Genomic DNA, 18,438 nt, shown 5'->3' on the forward strand with positions numbered 1-18,438 from the left:
GTCTGAGTAAACTCCAGGAGTTGGTGATGGACAGGGAGGCCTGGCGTGCTGCAATTCATGGGGTCGTAGAGTCGGACACGACTTAGCGACTGAACCGAACTGAACCGATGATATCAACAGACTACAGAAGAAAAATGTCATATGACTGATTACGTCAGTAGTTAAAGATAAAGCATTTAACAAATTCAATCTCCATTCATATACTGTCAGCAAACTAGGAAGAGAAAGAACTATTCATAATCTGACAAAAATCATTTGAAAAAACTTTTACATATTTAATGATTAAAAACTGAATGCTTCTCCCTAAGACTGAAAGTAAGACATAGATTTTCCTTCATCATTCCTATTCACTATCCTAGTCTAGGTCATAGCAAGTACAATAAGATAAGAAAGTTAATTAAAAGATTTACAGATTGGAAATGAAAAAATAAAACTGTCTCTATTTGTAGACATGCTTGTCTACATAAAAAATTCTGAGGAAATTTTAACATAGCTACTAGAATCAACTAATAGCTAACCTAGGTCATAGGATAAAAAGTCAAAATTAAAAATTAACTGTATTTCTATATATTATCAAGGAACAACTGAAAATTAAAATTCAAATAAGGGTACCATTTATAACAGCACAAAAGATTATTTAGACATAAATGTAACAAAATATGTATAGGTTTTATATTCTCAAAACTACAACAGTCGAAAAACCTGATAACAAAATATCAAAGATCATCTATATAATGTGTTATAGACCTGTGTTCATGGACCATGTTCATAGATTATAAGGCTCAATATTGTTTGACTACACCAAAGCCTTTGACTGTGTGGATCACAACAAACGGTGCAAAATTCTTAACAAGATGGGAATACCAGATCACCTTACCTGCCTCCTGAGAAATCTGTATGCAAGTCAAGAAGCAACAGTTAGAACCAGACACGGAACAATAGACTGGTTCCAAATCAGGAAAGGAGTACATCAAGGCTGTTTATTGTCACCCTGCTTATTTAACTTATATGCAAAATACATCATGCGAAATGCCAGGCCGGATGAAGCACAAGCTGGAATCAAGACTGCCAGGAGAAATATCAATAACCTCAGATACACAGATGACACCACCCTTATGGCAGAAAGCGAAGAACTAAAGAGCCTACTGAGCCTCTGGATGAAAGTGAAAGAGGAGAGTGAAAAAGCTGGCTTAAAACGCAATATTCAAAAAACGAAGATCATGGCATCCGGTCCCATCACTTCGTGGCAAATAGATGGGGAAACAATGGAACCAGTGAGACTTTAATTCTGGGGGCTCCAAAATCACTACAGATGGGGACTGTAGCAATGAAATTAAAAGACGCTTGCTCCTTTGAAGAAAAGCTATGACCAATCTAGATAGCATATTAAAAAGCAGACTTTTGCCAACATAAGTCTGTCTAGTCAAAGCTATGGTTTTTGCAGTATTTATGTATGGATGTGAGAGTTGGACTATAAAGAAAGCTGAGTGCCAAAGAATTGATGCTTTTGAACTGTGGTATTGGAGAAGACTCTTGAGGGTTACTTGGATTGCAAGGATATCAAACCAGTCAATCCTAAAGGAAATCAGTCCTAAATGTTCACTGGAAGGACTGATGCTAAGGCTGAAAACTCCAATACTTTGGCCACGTGATGCAAAGAACTGACTCATTGCAAAAGACCCTGATGCTGGGAAAGACTGAAGGCAGGAAGAGAAGGGGATGACAGAGGATGAGATGGTTGAATGGCATCACTGACTCAACAGATATGAATTTGAGCAAGCTCCGGAAGTTGGTGATGGACAGGGAAGTCTGGCGTGCTGCAATCCATGGGGTCACAAAGAGCTGGACACAACTGAGTGATTGAACTGAATGGATGTTAATTCTCCCTTAATTGACCTAAAGATTCAATGCAACCCCAATCAAAATCCAAGCACACACAAAAATTAGTTGTATTTCTATACATTAGCAATGAAATCTGAAACAAAATTAAGGAAACAATGCCATTTAAAAATAGAATAAAAAAGAATAAAATACTAAGGAATAAATTTAATCACAGTAGTGCATGATTTATACACTGAAAACTACAAAACATTGCTGCAAGAAATTAAAGAAGACTTAAATAAGCTGAAAGACACTCTGTTCATGGACTGGAACACAATATTATTAGGAAGGCAGTACTTTCCAAAGTAATCCACGGATTCAGTTCAGCCCCAATCAAAATCCCAAAGGCCTTTTTTGTATAAACTGAACATCTGATCCTAAAATTCATGTAGAATTTCAAGGTAACAGCCAAACCAATACTCAAAATTAGTTGAAGAACTCACATTTACTGATTTCAAAACTTATTACATAGCTACTTATCATTAAAGCAGTGTAAAACTGGCCTAATAGGGATAATTATTCCATATCAATGGAATACAACTGAGGGTCCAGAAATGAATCTATAAATCTGTGGTCAATTGATTTTTGACAACAGTGTGAAGGCAATTAAATGCAGAAACAACCAATAGTACTGGGGTAATTAGATATCCACATGCAAAAGAAAGAACCCTTACCTTACATACAAAATTAACTCAAGATGAATCAAAAGCCTAAACGTAAGAACTAAAACTATAAAACTCGAAGAAGAAAACATTGAAGTAAGTCTTCACAACTCTGGGTAGTTATGACACCTAAAGCACAAGTAACTAAAGAAAAAAGTCAGATAAAATGGACTTCATCAAACTTTAAAAGCATTTGGCTTCAAAGGACACCATCAAGAAAGAAAAGATAACTCACAGAATGGGAGAAAGCAAATCATATTATCTGATTGGGTCTAGTATACAGAATCTATATAGAAGTCTTACAACTAAACAATAAAAAGACAAACAACCCAACTAAAAAATGGGGAAAGGATTTGAATAGACATCTGCAAGCAATATACAAATTGCTAATAAACAGATGAGAAGATGTTCAACACCATTATCCCTTACTGAAATAAAATCAAAGCCACAATGAGATACCACTTCACAACCACTAGAAAGGCTGTATACTTTGTAAACAGGAAAATAACAAGTGTCTGCAAGAATGTGGAGAAACTGGAAGGTAAATTGATCCAGCTATTATAAAAAATAGTTTGGTGTTCCCAAAAGAGTTAAACACAGAGTTACCATATGACTCAGCAATTCCAAGCCTGGGTATATAATCAAAGAATTGAAAACACATGATTAAACAAAACTCTGCACACAAATATTCATAACATCACTATTAACAATAATTAAAAAAGTCAGGAACAACCCAAGTGTCCATCAACTCATGAATGGATAACCCTGAATAGCCAAAACAATTCTGAGAAAGAAAAATGGAACCAGAAAAATCAGGCTCCCTGGCTTTAGACTATACAACAAAACTAGAACACTACCAGGGGAGGCGGTCCTGAGATGATGGAGGAATAGGACGGGAGACCACTTTCTCCCCGACAAATTCATCAAAAGAACATTTGAACGCTGAGTAAATTCCACAAAACAATTTCTGAATGCTAGCAGAGGACATCAGGCACCCAGAAAAGCAGCCCATTGTCTTCAAAAGGAGGTAGGAAAAAATATAAAAGATAAAAAGAGACAAAAAAGGTAGAGATGGAGATCTGTCCCGGGAAGGAAGTCTTAAAAAAGAGAGAAGTTTCCAAACACCAGGAAACACTCTCACTGGTGAGTCTGTGGCAAGCCTTGGAACCTCATAGGCAACATAACCGGGAGAAAAAACAAATAAATAATGAAAACCCACAGATTACATGCCCAGGGTAACTCCCAGCAGAGAAGCAGCGCAGACTCCGCATCCGCCACTAGCAAGCTGGGGCTGGGCAGGGAGGCGCGGGCTGCATTGCTTAGAGTAAGGATCTGGCCTGAATGCCCTGAGGGCAACCTGAAGGAACTAACTTGAGATAGCAAACCAGACTGTGGGATAGCTATCCATGCAGACAACACCACCCTTATGTCAGAGAGTGAAGAGGAACTAAAAAGCCTCTTGATGGAAGTGAAAGAGGAGAGTGAAAAAAGTTGGCTTGAAACTCAACATTCACAAAACGAATATCATGGCATCTGGTCCCATCACTTCATGGGAAATAGATGGGGAAACAGTGGAAACAGTGTCAGACTTTATTTTTGGGGGCTCCAAAATCACTGCAGATGGTGATTGCAGCCATGAAATTAAAAGACACTTACTCCTTGAAAGGAAAGTTATGACCAACCTAGATAGCATATTCAAAAGCAGAGACATTACTTTGCCAACAAAGGTCCATTTAGTCAAGGCTATGGTTTTTCCTGTGGTCATGTATGGATGTGAGAGTTAGACCGTGAAGTAAGCTGAGCACCAAAGAATTGATGCTTCTGAACTGTGGTGTTGGAGAAGACTCTTGAGAGTCCCTTGGACTGCAAGGCGATCCAACCAGTCCATTCTGAAGATCAGCCCTGGGATTTCTTTGGAAGGAATGATGCTAAAGCTGAAACTCCAGTACTTTGGCCACCTCATGCGAAGAGCTGACTCATTGGAAAAGACCCTGATGCTGGGAGGGATTGGGGGCAGGAAGAGAAGGGGACAACAGAGGATGAGATGGCTGGATGGCATCACTGACTCGATGGACATGAGGCTGGGTGAACTCCGGGTGTTGGTGATGGACAGGGAGGCCTGGCGTGCTGCGATTCATGGGGTCGCAAAGAGTCGGACACGCCTGAGAGACTGAACTGAACTGAAGACACCGCCAGGCCTGCTCACAGAACAAAGGACTGAACAGATCTAGCCAACTGTGGACTAGCCCATCTCCCGCTGGAGACAGGCAGGTAAGGACAGCCAGAGACGGAAGGGGGCAATCGCAGCCCCAGAGAGGCATCATCTGCCAAACAGCAAGCAGGCTTCATTGCTAACTAAGACTTCTTTGGATTCTGGATGGTTGACATCTGCCGGAAGGGTCACAGCCAGAGATCAGCTCCCCAGAAGAGACACAGACAACCAAGCGGCATGGACGGGGAAGGCGATAAGTCACAGCGACCACGCTCGCCAAGCACCTGGTCACCTGAGCTACTCAGACCTGGGAAGGGCACAAAACGCAGGCCCAACCAATCTGCGTCTTTGTGGAGTACCTGAGTACCTGAACCTGAGTGGCTTGGACCTGGGAAGTGCATACAACCCAGGGCCGGCCTCAGACAGTTGCCGGCAGAGCAACCTAGAGCCTAAGCAGTAATCAAAACAGTATGGAACTGGCATGAAAACAGAAATATTGATCAATGGAACAACACAGAAAATCCAGAGATAAACCCTCGCACTTATGGTCAATTAATGTATGACAAAGGAGGCAAGGCTATACAATGGAGAAAAGACAATCTCTTCAACAAGTGATGCTGGGAAAACTGGACAGCTACATGTAAAAGAATGAAGTTAGAACATTTTCTAACACTGTATACAAACATAAAATCAAAATGGATCAAAGACCTAAATTTAAGACAAGATGCTACAAAACTCAAGAGGTAAATATAGACAGGACACTCTTTGACATAAATCACAGCAAGATCTTTTTGATCCACTCGAGTAATGAAAATAAAAACAAAAATAAACAAGTAGGACTTAATTGAAATCAGAAGCCTTTACACAGCAAAGGAAACCATAAACAGAATGAAAAGACAACCCACAGAATGGGAGAAAATATTTGCAAACAAAGCAATTGACAATAAATTAATCTCTGAAATATACAAACAGCTCATATAGCTGAGTAGCAAAAAAATAAAATAAAATAAGCCATCAAAAAATGAGCAGAAGACTTAGAGACATTTCCCGAAAGAATACATACAGATGGTAAAGAATCACTTGAAAAGGTGCTCAACATCACTAATTATTGGAGAAACACAAGTGAAAACTACAGAGGTGTCACTTCATGTTGGTCAGAATGGCCATCATCTAAAAGTCTACAAACAATACATGTTGAGGACAGGGTGAAAAAAGGAAACCCTCCAATGTTGTTGGAAGAAACATGAACTGGTATAACTGCTATGGAGAACAGTATGGAGGTTCCTTAAACAACTGAAAATAGAGCTACCATATGATCCAGCAATCCTACTCCTGGGCATATATCTGGAGAAAACCATAATTTTCAAAGATACATGGACCTCCAATTTCACTGCAGCAATATTTACAGCAGCCTAGGGCATGAAGCAATCCAAATTTCTGCTGAAAGAGGAATGGATAAAGAAGATGTGGTGTGTGTGCATGCGTGTGTGTGTGTGTGTGTGTGTATAATGCAATACTATCCACCCATAAAAAAGAGCGAAATAATGCCATTTGCAGCAATATGGATGAACCAAGAGACTGCCATACTAAGTGAAAGAAATCAAACAGAGAAGACAAGTATAGTATGATGTCCCTTATATGTGGAATCTAAAGAAATGGTACAAATGAACCTACTTATAAAACAGAAATAGAGTCACAGATATAGAAAACTGAGTCAATTCCTAAGCAGGTTGATAAGAAGTCTGGGTTTTCCAAGGAGGAGAGGTCAGTCTGGGGCTCTCAAGGAGGAGATAGGGGTCTGGAATTTTTAAGGAGAAGGAAAGGACAAACGTCTTTTTTCTTTTCCTCTGCATTCCTTACTCTTAGTCACATAAAACATTTTTTTTTTCCCTTTAAGCCCAGGACTGACAATTACACCACAAAACAATTCAGTTTAAACTCTGTACTAAGGATTATATAACAACAATGTATCCTGCTTGAGGACAGTTTCTCCTTCCTGAAAACCTTCTGACATCTTAGAATGTATATTATGGGAGTGAGTCTGGTAAGATCTTTCTGTTAAGTCCTAATCCTGTTATCTTAAAATGTAAATTCTGGGAGTCAGTTTAGTTCAGTTGCACAGTCATGTCTTTGCAACCCCATGGACTGCAACACGCCAGGCTTCCCTGTCCATCACCAACTCCCAGAGCTTACTCAAACTCATGTCCATTGAGTCAGTGATGCCATCCAACCATCTTATCCTCTGTTGTCCTCTTCTTCTCTGGCCTTCAACCAATTAAAAAAGTGTATAGCTCCTTTGCTAAGACTAGCAAGTGGGGCACTCTATGCCCTCTTCTGATGTCTATGTCAGAAGCTTCCTCTGTCCCTTTTCACTGTAATAAAACTTCTGCCACACAAGAGCCCTGAGTGGTCAAGCCTGGTCTCTGGTCCTGAAGGTAATTCCTCTTTGGAGATCATGAATCCGAAGTCATTCACTGTAAGTTATCAAAGTGAACTTACAGTTACCAAAGGGAGAAGGAGAGGAGGGATAAATTGGAAGGTTGGGACTGAAATACAATCTACTATGTATAAAATAGATAACTAATTATAATCTACAATATAGCTCAGAGAACTCTGCTTAATACTCTGTAATGAGAAGAACAAAGTCAAAGAATGTTCAAACTATTGTACAATTGCTCTCATTTCACATGCTAACAAGGTAATGCCCCAAACTCTTCAAGCTAGGCTTCAGCAGTATGTGAACCAAGAACTTCCATATGTACAAAATGGATTTAGAAAAGGCAGAGAAATCAGAGAGCACCAACATCTGTCGATCATGGAGAAAGCAAGGGAATTCCAGAAAAACATCTATTTCTGGTTCATTGACTAAGCTAAAGATTTTGACTGTGGATAACAAACTACAGAAAATTCTTAAAGAGATGGGACTACCAGGCCACCAGTAAGGTCTCAGATCTCCTGAGAAACCTGTATGAAAGTCAAGAAGCAACAGTTAGACCGTATGTGGAACAATAGACTGGTTCAAAATTGGGGAAGGAGCACATCAAGGCCGTATATTGTCACCTGACTTATTTAACTTCTATGCAGAGTGTATCATGTGAAATGCCAGCCTGGATGACTCACAAGCTGGAGTCAAAATTTCCAGGAGAAATATCAACAACCTCAGATAGGCAGATGATACCACTCTAATGGCAGAAATCGAAGAAGAACTAAAGAACCTCTTGATGCAGTTGAAAGAAGGGAGTGAAAATGCTGGCTGAAAGCTCAACGTTCAAAAAACAAAGATTAAAACACACACACACACACAAACATCATGGCATCCAGTCCCATCGCTTCATGGCAAATAGACGGGGGAGAAGTGAAAACAGTGACACATTTTATTTTCTTGGATTTCGAAATCACTGTGGATGGTGAGTGCAGCCATGAAATTAAAAGATGCTTGCTCCTTGGGAGAAAAACTATGACAAACATAGACAATGTATTATTAAAGGGCAGAGACATCACTTTGCCAACAAAGGTCCAGTAGTCATGTGCAGATATGAGAGTTGGACCATAAAGAAGGCAGAGTGCTGAAGAATTGATTCTTTCAAATTGTAGTGCTGGAGAAGACTCTTGGGAATCCCCTGGACTGCAAGGAGATCAAACCAGTCAATCCTTAAGGAAATCAACCCTGAATACTCAGTGGAAGGACTGATGCTAAAAGCTGAATCTCCAATACTTTGGATACCTGATGCAAAGAGCTGACTCACTGGAAAAGACCCTGATGCTGGGAAAGATTGAAGGTAGGAGAAGTGGGTGACGGAGGATGAGATGGCTGGATGGCATCACTGACGAGTAAACTCCAGGAGATAGTGAAGGACAGGGAAGCCTGGCGTGCTGCAGTCCACGGGGTCGCCAAAGGTCAGACATGACTTAGCGACTGAACAATAACAATGGGAAGAGAATCTAAAAAAAAGTGGATATATATATAATAAAGCATATGTATAACATAGGTATAATAAAACATATCTGTAATAAATATCTATAATAAAACATATGTGTATGTTTTTATAACAGAAACTAATACAACACTATAAATTAACTATATAACAGAAACTAATACAACATTGTAAATCAACTATACTACAACAAAAAGTATTTTTTTTAAAGAAATTAGCAAGACTTTAGAATCTCACAAATTTGGAAACTAAGAAATAAATAATCTATTGGTTAAAGAACAAAACACATGAAAATAAAAGTATCTTGGACTGCGTAATAATACAACATACTAAAATTTGAATGATGCTACTTACAGCCTGCAGGTAAAGCTAGAGACTAATGTATCAATTAGTTTAGTGCTTAGGGTAGAAAATTTTTCTGTTTTGCTGGACTGCCTCTTTTCCATTCCTAAGGCTGGTGGAAGCAGGCTTTTCTTTGGGCCTTTTTTGTTTGCGTCTATTCACATTTCCAGGTTGCCAGCTTCTGAAATGAATGAGGTAAAAAGAAAACCCAGGGAACTCACTGCAGTTTTGTTCCTTCCCAGCTAGTTTCCCTTCTTCTCTCCACCATTCAAAGCATTGTTATGTTTTAGGTGTACTTAAATATAAAATCCAGGGTTTTAGCTGTACTTACTAACAGAGAAAAGTATTTCTACTCTATGTTTCTAGAAATAGAAGTCTCTCACAAGAGACTTTTAAGGCACTGACTTATATTGTCCTTTTTCTTAACTTGGGTGGTGGTCACGTACGCGGTCACCTTATTACTCTTTAAGCTATATGATTTATGCATGCATCTATATATATATATTTCACAATTTTAAAGTAAACATATTATAAATTATAACAGCATCACAATTCTCACAATATTCTGTGAAGCAAGAGGAAACTCTTTCTTCCACTTTGCAGCAGGGAAATTCACACTTGGAAAACACAGAGAACACTGAACCCAGGTCAAGAACCCAAGCCTAGGGCTCTTAAACACTAAGGCATTCACTGCTCTAACTTCTGAGATTGGCTTCTACAAAGGTGATGCTTAAGAAATGCCGAACTTCGTAAAGTATTTCCACGCTTAAAAACACACCGAAAACAAGGCTTTTTATAGATACTTTATTTTTTGGTTAAAGGTGCAGCCAAAAAAAACAGAAATGGCGATATAATCAATGTGTAAACAAGGTATCAGAACTTGGATTCATGAAAATATATGACAAAGACATCACTAGACACTAGAAAGTTTCACTATTGTAGGCCGACCCCTGCCCCTGGTACACAGAAAGCACAGACCTCGATCAGCATGAATCCAGTTTACTCAGGACCTACTCCAGCCTGCCTTCCCTCTGCTCCACAAATTCACTTCTCCAAGTTCTCACCCTGACTGGGGTTGGAACAAAGAAAGGTGTCCATCATACTGTATTTAAAGATGCAGGCTTAGAGTTTGGAAGTGAAAAGGCAGAAAAGGATATCATTCAACTTCTGTTGGTTCACAGGGCCTCAAGAACTCCTGTCCTCACTCACGGAACCACCTATTGGAAACTGAACAGAAAGAGTGTTATAGTCCTGGTTGTTTACTCAGCAGCCAAAATCAATAACCCCTTTAACCCAAGTCCTGTGGTAGGTGCAGGAAGCATACACAAATAAGACAAGTTTTGAGGTAGGACCATATGTTGTTATCTACTTCCCTTTTAGAACTGCCTTTGCATCCCTAGGTTTTGGGTCATCATGTTTTTAATTTGTTTCTAAGTGCTTTTTATTGCCTCTTTGATTCCTTCAGTGATCTCTTGGTTATATAGTAGCATACTGTTTGGCCTTCATGTGTTTGTTTTTTTACAGTCTTTTTTTCCCCCTGTAAATGATATCTAATCTCATAGCACTGTGGTTGGAAAAGATGCTTGATAAGATTTCTATTTTCTTAAATTTCTGAGGCTTTATTTGTGCCCCAAGATATGATCTATCCTGAAGAATGTTTCATGTGAACTTGAGAATAAAGTGTATTCTGCTTTGAGATGGAATATCCTATGAATATCGACTAAGCCTATCTGGTCTAATGTGTCATTTAAGGCTGTGTTTCCTTAGTACCATATTATAATCTCCACAGATTCAGAAAAACCCATTTATGATGAAAACTCTCCAGAAAGTAGGCATAGAGGGATGCTACCTCAACATAATAAATGCCATACATGGCAAACCCATGCAAACATTCTTAATGGTGAAAAACTGAACGCATTTCCTCTAAGATGAGGAACAAGACAAGGGTGTCCACTCCTGCCACTGTTACTCAACATAGTTCTGAAGTCCTAGCCATGACAATCAGAGAAGAAAGAAAAAGACAAGAATCAAAGCTGGAAAAGAAAGAAAACTCAGTGTTTGCAGATGACACAATACTACACAGAGAAAATCCTAAAGATGCCACCAGAATACTACTAGACCTAATCAATGAATCTAGTAAAATCATAGGATACAATATTAATACATCAAAATCTCTTGCATTCCTATATACTAATAACAAAGTATCAGAAAGAGAAATTAAGGAAATAATCCCATTTACCATTGACCATTGCAACAAAAAGAATAAAATACATAGGGATAAACCTACCCAAGGAGACAAAAGACCTATATGCAGAAAACAGTAAGAATGATGAAAGAAATCATTGATGAAATGATTTAGAGTTTAGATTTAGAAACTCTTAGTTTCTAAGTTTAGTTTAGATTCGGAGTTTAGTTTAGTTTAGATTTGGAGTTTCCACTAGGTGGTTCCATGAGTGAGGACAGGAGTTCTTGAGGCCCTGTGGATGAACAGAAGATGAATGACATCCTCTTCTGCCTTTTCACTTCCAAACTCTAATCATTTCTTTCATTGATGAATGAAATCAAACAGATGGAAAGATATATCATGTTCTTAGACTGGAAGAATCAATACTGTGAAAATGATTATTTAATCCAAAGCAATCCACAGATTCATTGTTCAGTTCAGTTCAGTTGCTCAGTCATGTCTGATTCTTTGCGACCATATGGACTGCAGCATGCCAGGCTTCCCTGTCCATCACCAACTCCTGAAGCTTACTCAAACTCATGTCTGTAGAGTTGGTGATGCCATCCAACCACCTCATCCTCTGTCTTCCCCTTCTCCTTCCGCCTTCCATCCTTCCCCACATCAGGGTCTTTTCAAATAAGTCAGTTCTTCACATCAAGTGGCCAAAGTACTGGAGTTTCAGCTTTTAGCATCAGTCCTTCCAATGAACATTCAGGACTGATTTCTCTTAGGATGGACTGGTTGGATCTCCTTGCAGTCCAAGAGACTCTCAAGAGTCTTCTCCAACACCACAGATCAAAAGCATCAATTCTTCGATGCTCAGCTTTCTTTAGAGTCCAACTCTCATATCCATACATGACTACTGGAAAAACCATGGCTTTGACTAGACAGACTTTTGTTGGCAAAGTAATGTCTCTGCTTTTTAATATGCTGTCTAGGTAGGTCATAGCTTTTCTTCAAAGGAGCAAGCGTCTTTTAATTTCATTGCTGTAGTCATCATTTGCAGTGATTCTGGAGCCCCCCAAAATAAAATTTTTCACTGTTTCCATTGTTTCTCCATCTATTTGCCATGAAGTGATGGGACCAGATGCCATGATCTTCATTTTCTGAATGTTCAGTTTTAAGCACACTTTTTCTCTCTCCTCTTTCACCTTCACCAAGAGGCTCTTTAGTTCTTTGATTTCTGCCATAAGGGTGGTATCATCTGAATGTCTGAGATTATTGATATTTCTCCCAACAACCTTGATTTCAGCTTATGCTTCATTCAGCCCAGCATTTCACATGATGTACTCTGCATATAAGTTAAATAAGCAGGGTGACAATATACAGCCTTGATGTACTCCTTTCCTGATTTGGAACCAGTCTGTTGTTCCATGTCCAGTTCTTACTGTTGCTTACAGTTTTCTCAGGAGGCAGGGCAGGTGGTCTGGTATTCCCATCTTTTGAGGAATTTTGCGCAGTTTCTTATGATCCACACAGTCAAAGGCTCTGGCGTAGTCAATAAAGCAGAAGAAGATGTTTTTCTGGAACTTTCTTGCTTTTTCGATGATCCAGCAGATGTTGGCAATTTGATCTCTGGTTCCTCTGCCTTTTCTAAATTCAGCTTGAATGTCTGGAAGTTCATGGTTCACTATGGAGAAGAGTATGGACTAAACATAGAACTACCACATGACCCAGCAATCCCATTGCTGGGCACACACCCTGAAAAAACCATAATTCAAAAAGACACATGTAACCCAATATTCACTGCAGCACTCTTTACAACAGCCAGGACATGCAAGGAACCTAACCATCCACTGACAGATGAATGGATAAAGATGTGGAACATATATACAATGGGATATTACTCAGCCATAAATAATTTAAATTGGATCGTTTGCAGTAATGTGAATGGACCTAGAGTCTGTCATACAGAATGAAGTAAGTCAGAAAGAGAACCCATCTGTCTTTTGTCAGACCCAGATCTAATGTGGTACCAATTCCCTGATTAAATGAGACCTCACTCTACTGTGCTACTCAATTGATAGGTTCTCTGTTATAAATTCAAGCACTAGGTTCTCTGTTACCAAATCTTCAAACTTTACACATCTATTTACGAATTGCTTCCATTATCCCAAATTATTTAAAGGTAAATGTGGCATTTATCTTTGCTACTACATCAAATCTTTATTAACTGTTGAAAGAATAATAATATAAATTACTTTTTTTAGGGCAAAGGCTTTGGGAAGCTCCAGATCAGGGTCTGATTCCCGAGCCTTTCACTAACCTGCAATGAAACCTCTGTGACCTCAGATACATTATATAACTTTTTGACCTTCAGCTTCTATATCTGTTATAAAGAGTTGTGAGTTTGAAATAACAGACTGTAATATTCCTAGCACACCACCAAATCCATACTGAAAAGCTCAACTCTTTCATGCCACAGTGAACATGTTAACACTAAGCTAAGCAGGTTAATAAAGATTACTAAAAATAGTGCCATATCTCTAAGGTTATCTTCTGTTTGTTTCCAGGACCACACAGAGTGACAGGACAGCACCAACACATAACAGAGTCCTTAATAGCTGATACCATGCTTAATGTAGGAAATGTTTAAGATAATTGTGGGACATCTTGTTATACCAGATAACAAAGGAAGATATCAAAGGCAAGGTTTTCTCTATCTGTATTTTGTTTTACATGAAAATAAATTTCAAAAAGTAAAATGAACAAGAGACTTCTACTCCTAGCTATGATGGAATAGCTTAAGGTAGAATAACTTTCATGTCAAAAATAACCATGAAAACTGGATAAATCTCTTAAAAATCTGAAGATATCAACAGACTGCTGAAGCAAAAAGGGCTTAAGCATCAGATGCTGGGGAATGATGAATCTCAGGTGGGTGAGCCAAAAGACTGATTTCTTTTATCCTTTGACAATTTACTGACCATTTACATGCATCTAGGCATGCAGTAGGAGAAGGCAATGGTGACCCACTCCAGTACTCTTGCCTGGAAAATCCCATGGACAGAGGAGCCTGGTGGGCTGCAGTCCATGGGGTCACTACGAGTTAGACACGATTGAGCGACTTCACACTTTGACTTTTCACTTTCCTGCATTGGGGAAGGAAATGGCAATCCACTCTAGTGTTCTTGCCTGGAGAATCCCAGGGACAGAGGAGCCTGGTGGGCTTCCGTCTATGGGGTCACACAGAGTCGGACACGACTGAAGCAATTTAGCAGCAGCAGCACCAGCAACATGCATGCAATAAGAGACTGAGGACTCAGATAAGAGGACTCAAGCAATAGGCAACTGCTAAGAGACAGAGAAACCAGCAGAGATCTTAGTGGTCTCAAAGGGCACTAAAAGAGAAAAATTAGACTGTAGTTTTTTAGAATACTAAATAGGAGGGAGGGATGTGGAACTTAGTCAACCACTCACCCTGTTTACCCATTATGACATTTTCTAGATTCTAAAGCTGTGCACAATGGAAGATGAAGAAGCTAATCAGAGAACCTCTGGAAAAAAATGGATTTGGGGGTCAATGTCACATACTGAGTATACAAGGATTAGAACTGTAGAACTGCCAGTGAGACAGATCCAGGGAACACTCTTGGCAGAGAAGTTGCAACTCTATTATTTTTCAGATTCCCTTATTAGCTGGCTTCCTGTTAGGTTCTGATGGTGGAAGGCACCAGAAGGAGATTGTATGGCACCAGATAGGTAACAGTTGCCCTAGAACCAGTGATTTTTTGCATGAGAGATGGCTTTATAATTAGGCCATTGAGATTTAGGGATTATTTTACTACTCTAGCATAAACCTAGTCTATCCTATTAAAATATGTAAAAAGAATCTTTGTACTTCATACCAGATACAAAAATAAAACCTAGGTAAATTAAAGATATAGATTAAAAAAATGACTATAATGCTTCTAGAAAAGAATATAAGAAATATCTTTATGATCTTGGGATACAGAAGAACTTCTTAAACAAGACATACAAAGTGTAAATTAAAAAGGGAAAGCCTGATAAACTTGAAACAGAAATTAAGAACTTCTGTTCAACAAAAGACAGAACTAGGAGTAAAAAGACAAACTAAAAAAGATATTTCAAAACATGTAATCAACAAAGAGCTTGTGTCCATAGTATATTAAAAACTTGTGTGAATTAGTAAGAAAAAGACCTGAATAGACAAATATGAAATCCAAAGGCTAAAAAGCACACAAGAAAGGGTTCAACGCCATTAATAATCATGTTCAGTTCAGTTCAGTTACTCAGTCGTGTCTGACTCTTCGCGACCCCATGAATCGCAGCAGGCCAGGCCTCCCTGTCCATTACCAACTCCCGGAGTTCACTCAAACTCACGTCCATCGAGTTGGTGATGCCATCCAGCCATCTCATCCTCTGTCGTCCCCTTCTCCTCCTGCCCCCAGTCCCTCCCAGCATCAGAGTCCTTTCCAATGAGTCAACTCTTCACATGAGGTGGCCAAAGTATTGGAGTTTCAGCTTTAGCATCAGTCCTTCCAAAGAACACCCAGGACTGATCTCCTTTAGGATGGACTGGTTGGATCTCCCTGCAGTCCAAGGGACTCTCAAGAGTCTTCTCCAACACCACAGTTCAAAAGCATCAATTCTTCGGCGCTCAGCTTTCTTCACAGTCCAACTCTCACATCCATACATGACCACAGGAAAAACCATAGCCTTGACTAGACGGGCCTTTGTTGGCAAAGTAATGTCTCTGCTTTGGAATATGCCATCTAGGTTGGTCATAACTTATCTTCCAAGGAGTAAGTGTCTTTTAATTTCATGGCTTTAGTCACCATCTGCAGTGATTTTGGAGCCCCCAAAAATAAAGTCTGACACTGTTTCCACTGTTTCCCCATCTACTTCCCATGAAGTGATGGGACCGGATGCCATGATCTTTGTCTTCTGAATGTTAAACTTTAAGGCAACTTTTTCACGCTCCTCTTTTACTTTCATCAAGAGGCTTTTTAGTTCCTCTTCACTTTCTGCCATAAGGGTGGTGTCATCTGCATATCTGAGGTTATTGATATTTCTCCTAGCAATCTTGATTCCAGCTTGTGCTTCTTCCAGCCCAGCATTTCTCATGATGTACTCTTCATAGAAGTTAAATAAGCAGGGTGACAATATACAGCCTTGATGTACTCCTTTTCCTATTTGGAACCAGTCTGTTGTTCCATGTCCAGTTCTAACTGTTGCTTCCTGACCTGCATATAGGTTTTTCAAGAGGCAGGTCAGGTGGTCTGGTATGCCCATCTCTTGAAGAATTTTCCACAGTTTATCGTGATCCACGCAGTCAAAGGCTTTGGCATAGTCAATAAAGCAGAAATAGATGTTTTTCTGGAACGCTCTTGCTTTTTCCATGATCCAGCAGATGTTGGCAATTTGATCTCTGGTTCCTCTGCTTTTTCTAAAACCAGCTTCAACATTTGGAAGTTAACAGTTCACGTATTGCTGAAGCCTGGCTTGGAGAATTTTGAGCATTACTTTACTAGCGTGTGAGATGAGTGCAATTGTGTGGTAGTTTGAGCATTCTTTGGCATTGCCTTACTTTGGGATTGGAATGAAAACCGACCTTTCCCAGTTCTGTGGCCACTGCGGAGTTTTCCAAATCTGCTGGCATATTGAGTGCAGCACTTTCACAGCATCATCTTTCAGGATTCGAAATAGCTCAACTGGAATTCCATCACCTCCACTAGCTTTGTTCGTAGTGATGCTTTCTAAGGCCCACTTGACTTCACATTTCAGTATGTCTGGCTCTGGGTGAGTGATCATACCATCGTGATTATCTTGGTCATGAAGATCTTTTTTTGTACAGTTCTTCTGTGTATTCTTGCCACCTCTTCTTAATATCTTCTGCTTCTGTTAGGTCCATACCATTTCTGTCCTTCATCGAGCCCATCTTTGCATGAAATGTTCCCTTGGTATCTCTAATTTTCTTGAAGAGATCTCTAGTATTCCCCATTCTGTTATTTTCCTGTCGGCTGCGACGGCGCACAAGCACGGCCAAGAGGAGCTACCCCATGTCCGAGGTCAGAGGCGGTGGCCAAGAAGAGCTACCCCCCACCCGAGGCCAGGGGCAGCAGCCAGGAGGAGCTACCCAATGCCCGAGGTCAGGGGCAGCGGTCGAGAGGAGCAACGCCAAGTCCAAGGAGCAGTGGCTGCATGGTGCAGGAGGGCCTAGAGGAGCTACTCCACGTTCAAGGTCAGGAGGGGTGGCGGTGAGGAGATACCCCTCGTCCAAGGTAAGGAGCAGTGGCTGCGCTTTGCTGGAGCAGCTGTGAAGTGATACCCCAAGTCCAAGGTAAGAGAAACCCAAGTAAGATGGCAGGTGTTGCGAGAGGCATCAGAGGGCAGACACACTGAAAACATACTCACAGAAAACTAGTCAATCTAATCACACTAGGACCACAGCCTTGTCTAACTCAATGAAACTAAGCCATGCCCGTGGGGCCACCCAAGATGGGCGGGTCATGGTGGAGAGGTCTCACAGAATGTGGTCCACTGGAGAAGGGAATGGTAAACCACTTCAGTATTCTTGCCTTGAGAACCCCATGAACAGTATGAAAAGGCAAAATGATAGGATACTGAAAGAGGAACTCTCCAGGTCAGTAGGTGCCCAATGTGCTACTGGACATCAGTGGAGAAATAACTCCAGAAAGAATGAAGGGATGGAGCCAAAGCAATAATTATGTTAAGATAGATAATACTATACATATAATAAATGAGCTAAAATCCAAGTATATGACAAGACAGGATATTGGAGAAAGTTGGGATAACAACTCTTACTCCTAGTAGCAATGAGCTCAACCACTCTATAATATATTATACTAGTAAAGTTGAAGACTCATCTATTGAGATTCAGCATTTCCGCTTCTAGATACATATTCTACATAAATGTGTTTATTTGTACCAGAAATAATGTATAAAAATGCAATGACAGCCTATTCATTAAAGACTGAAACCAGCCTAAATGTCTATCAACAGTGTATCAGTATATTATATACCATCCTATGATAGATGCTAACAAAAGTGAACCATACAAATTAACATAAATTACAGTTGCACAACAACATGAATGAATCCTACAAACAACTATCAAATAAAATAACCCAAACATCTCCCAAAATATACTCTTAATTTCACTATAAAAAGTTCAAAATCAGGGAAAACAAAATAACT

At 39.7% G+C, this 18,438-nt stretch overlaps 1 pseudogene; it reads right to left on the minus strand.

Moving 5' to 3' along the window:
• The window catches only part of LOC102182028, a 130,733-nt pseudogene that overhangs the window by 36,087 nt on the left and 76,208 nt on the right, over positions 1-18,438 (minus strand).

This window comes from Capra hircus, chromosome 7 (assembly GCF_001704415.2).
Source record: "Capra hircus breed San Clemente chromosome 7, ASM170441v1, whole genome shotgun sequence".
NCBI classification, from domain to species: Eukaryota; Metazoa; Chordata; class Mammalia; order Artiodactyla; family Bovidae; genus Capra; species Capra hircus.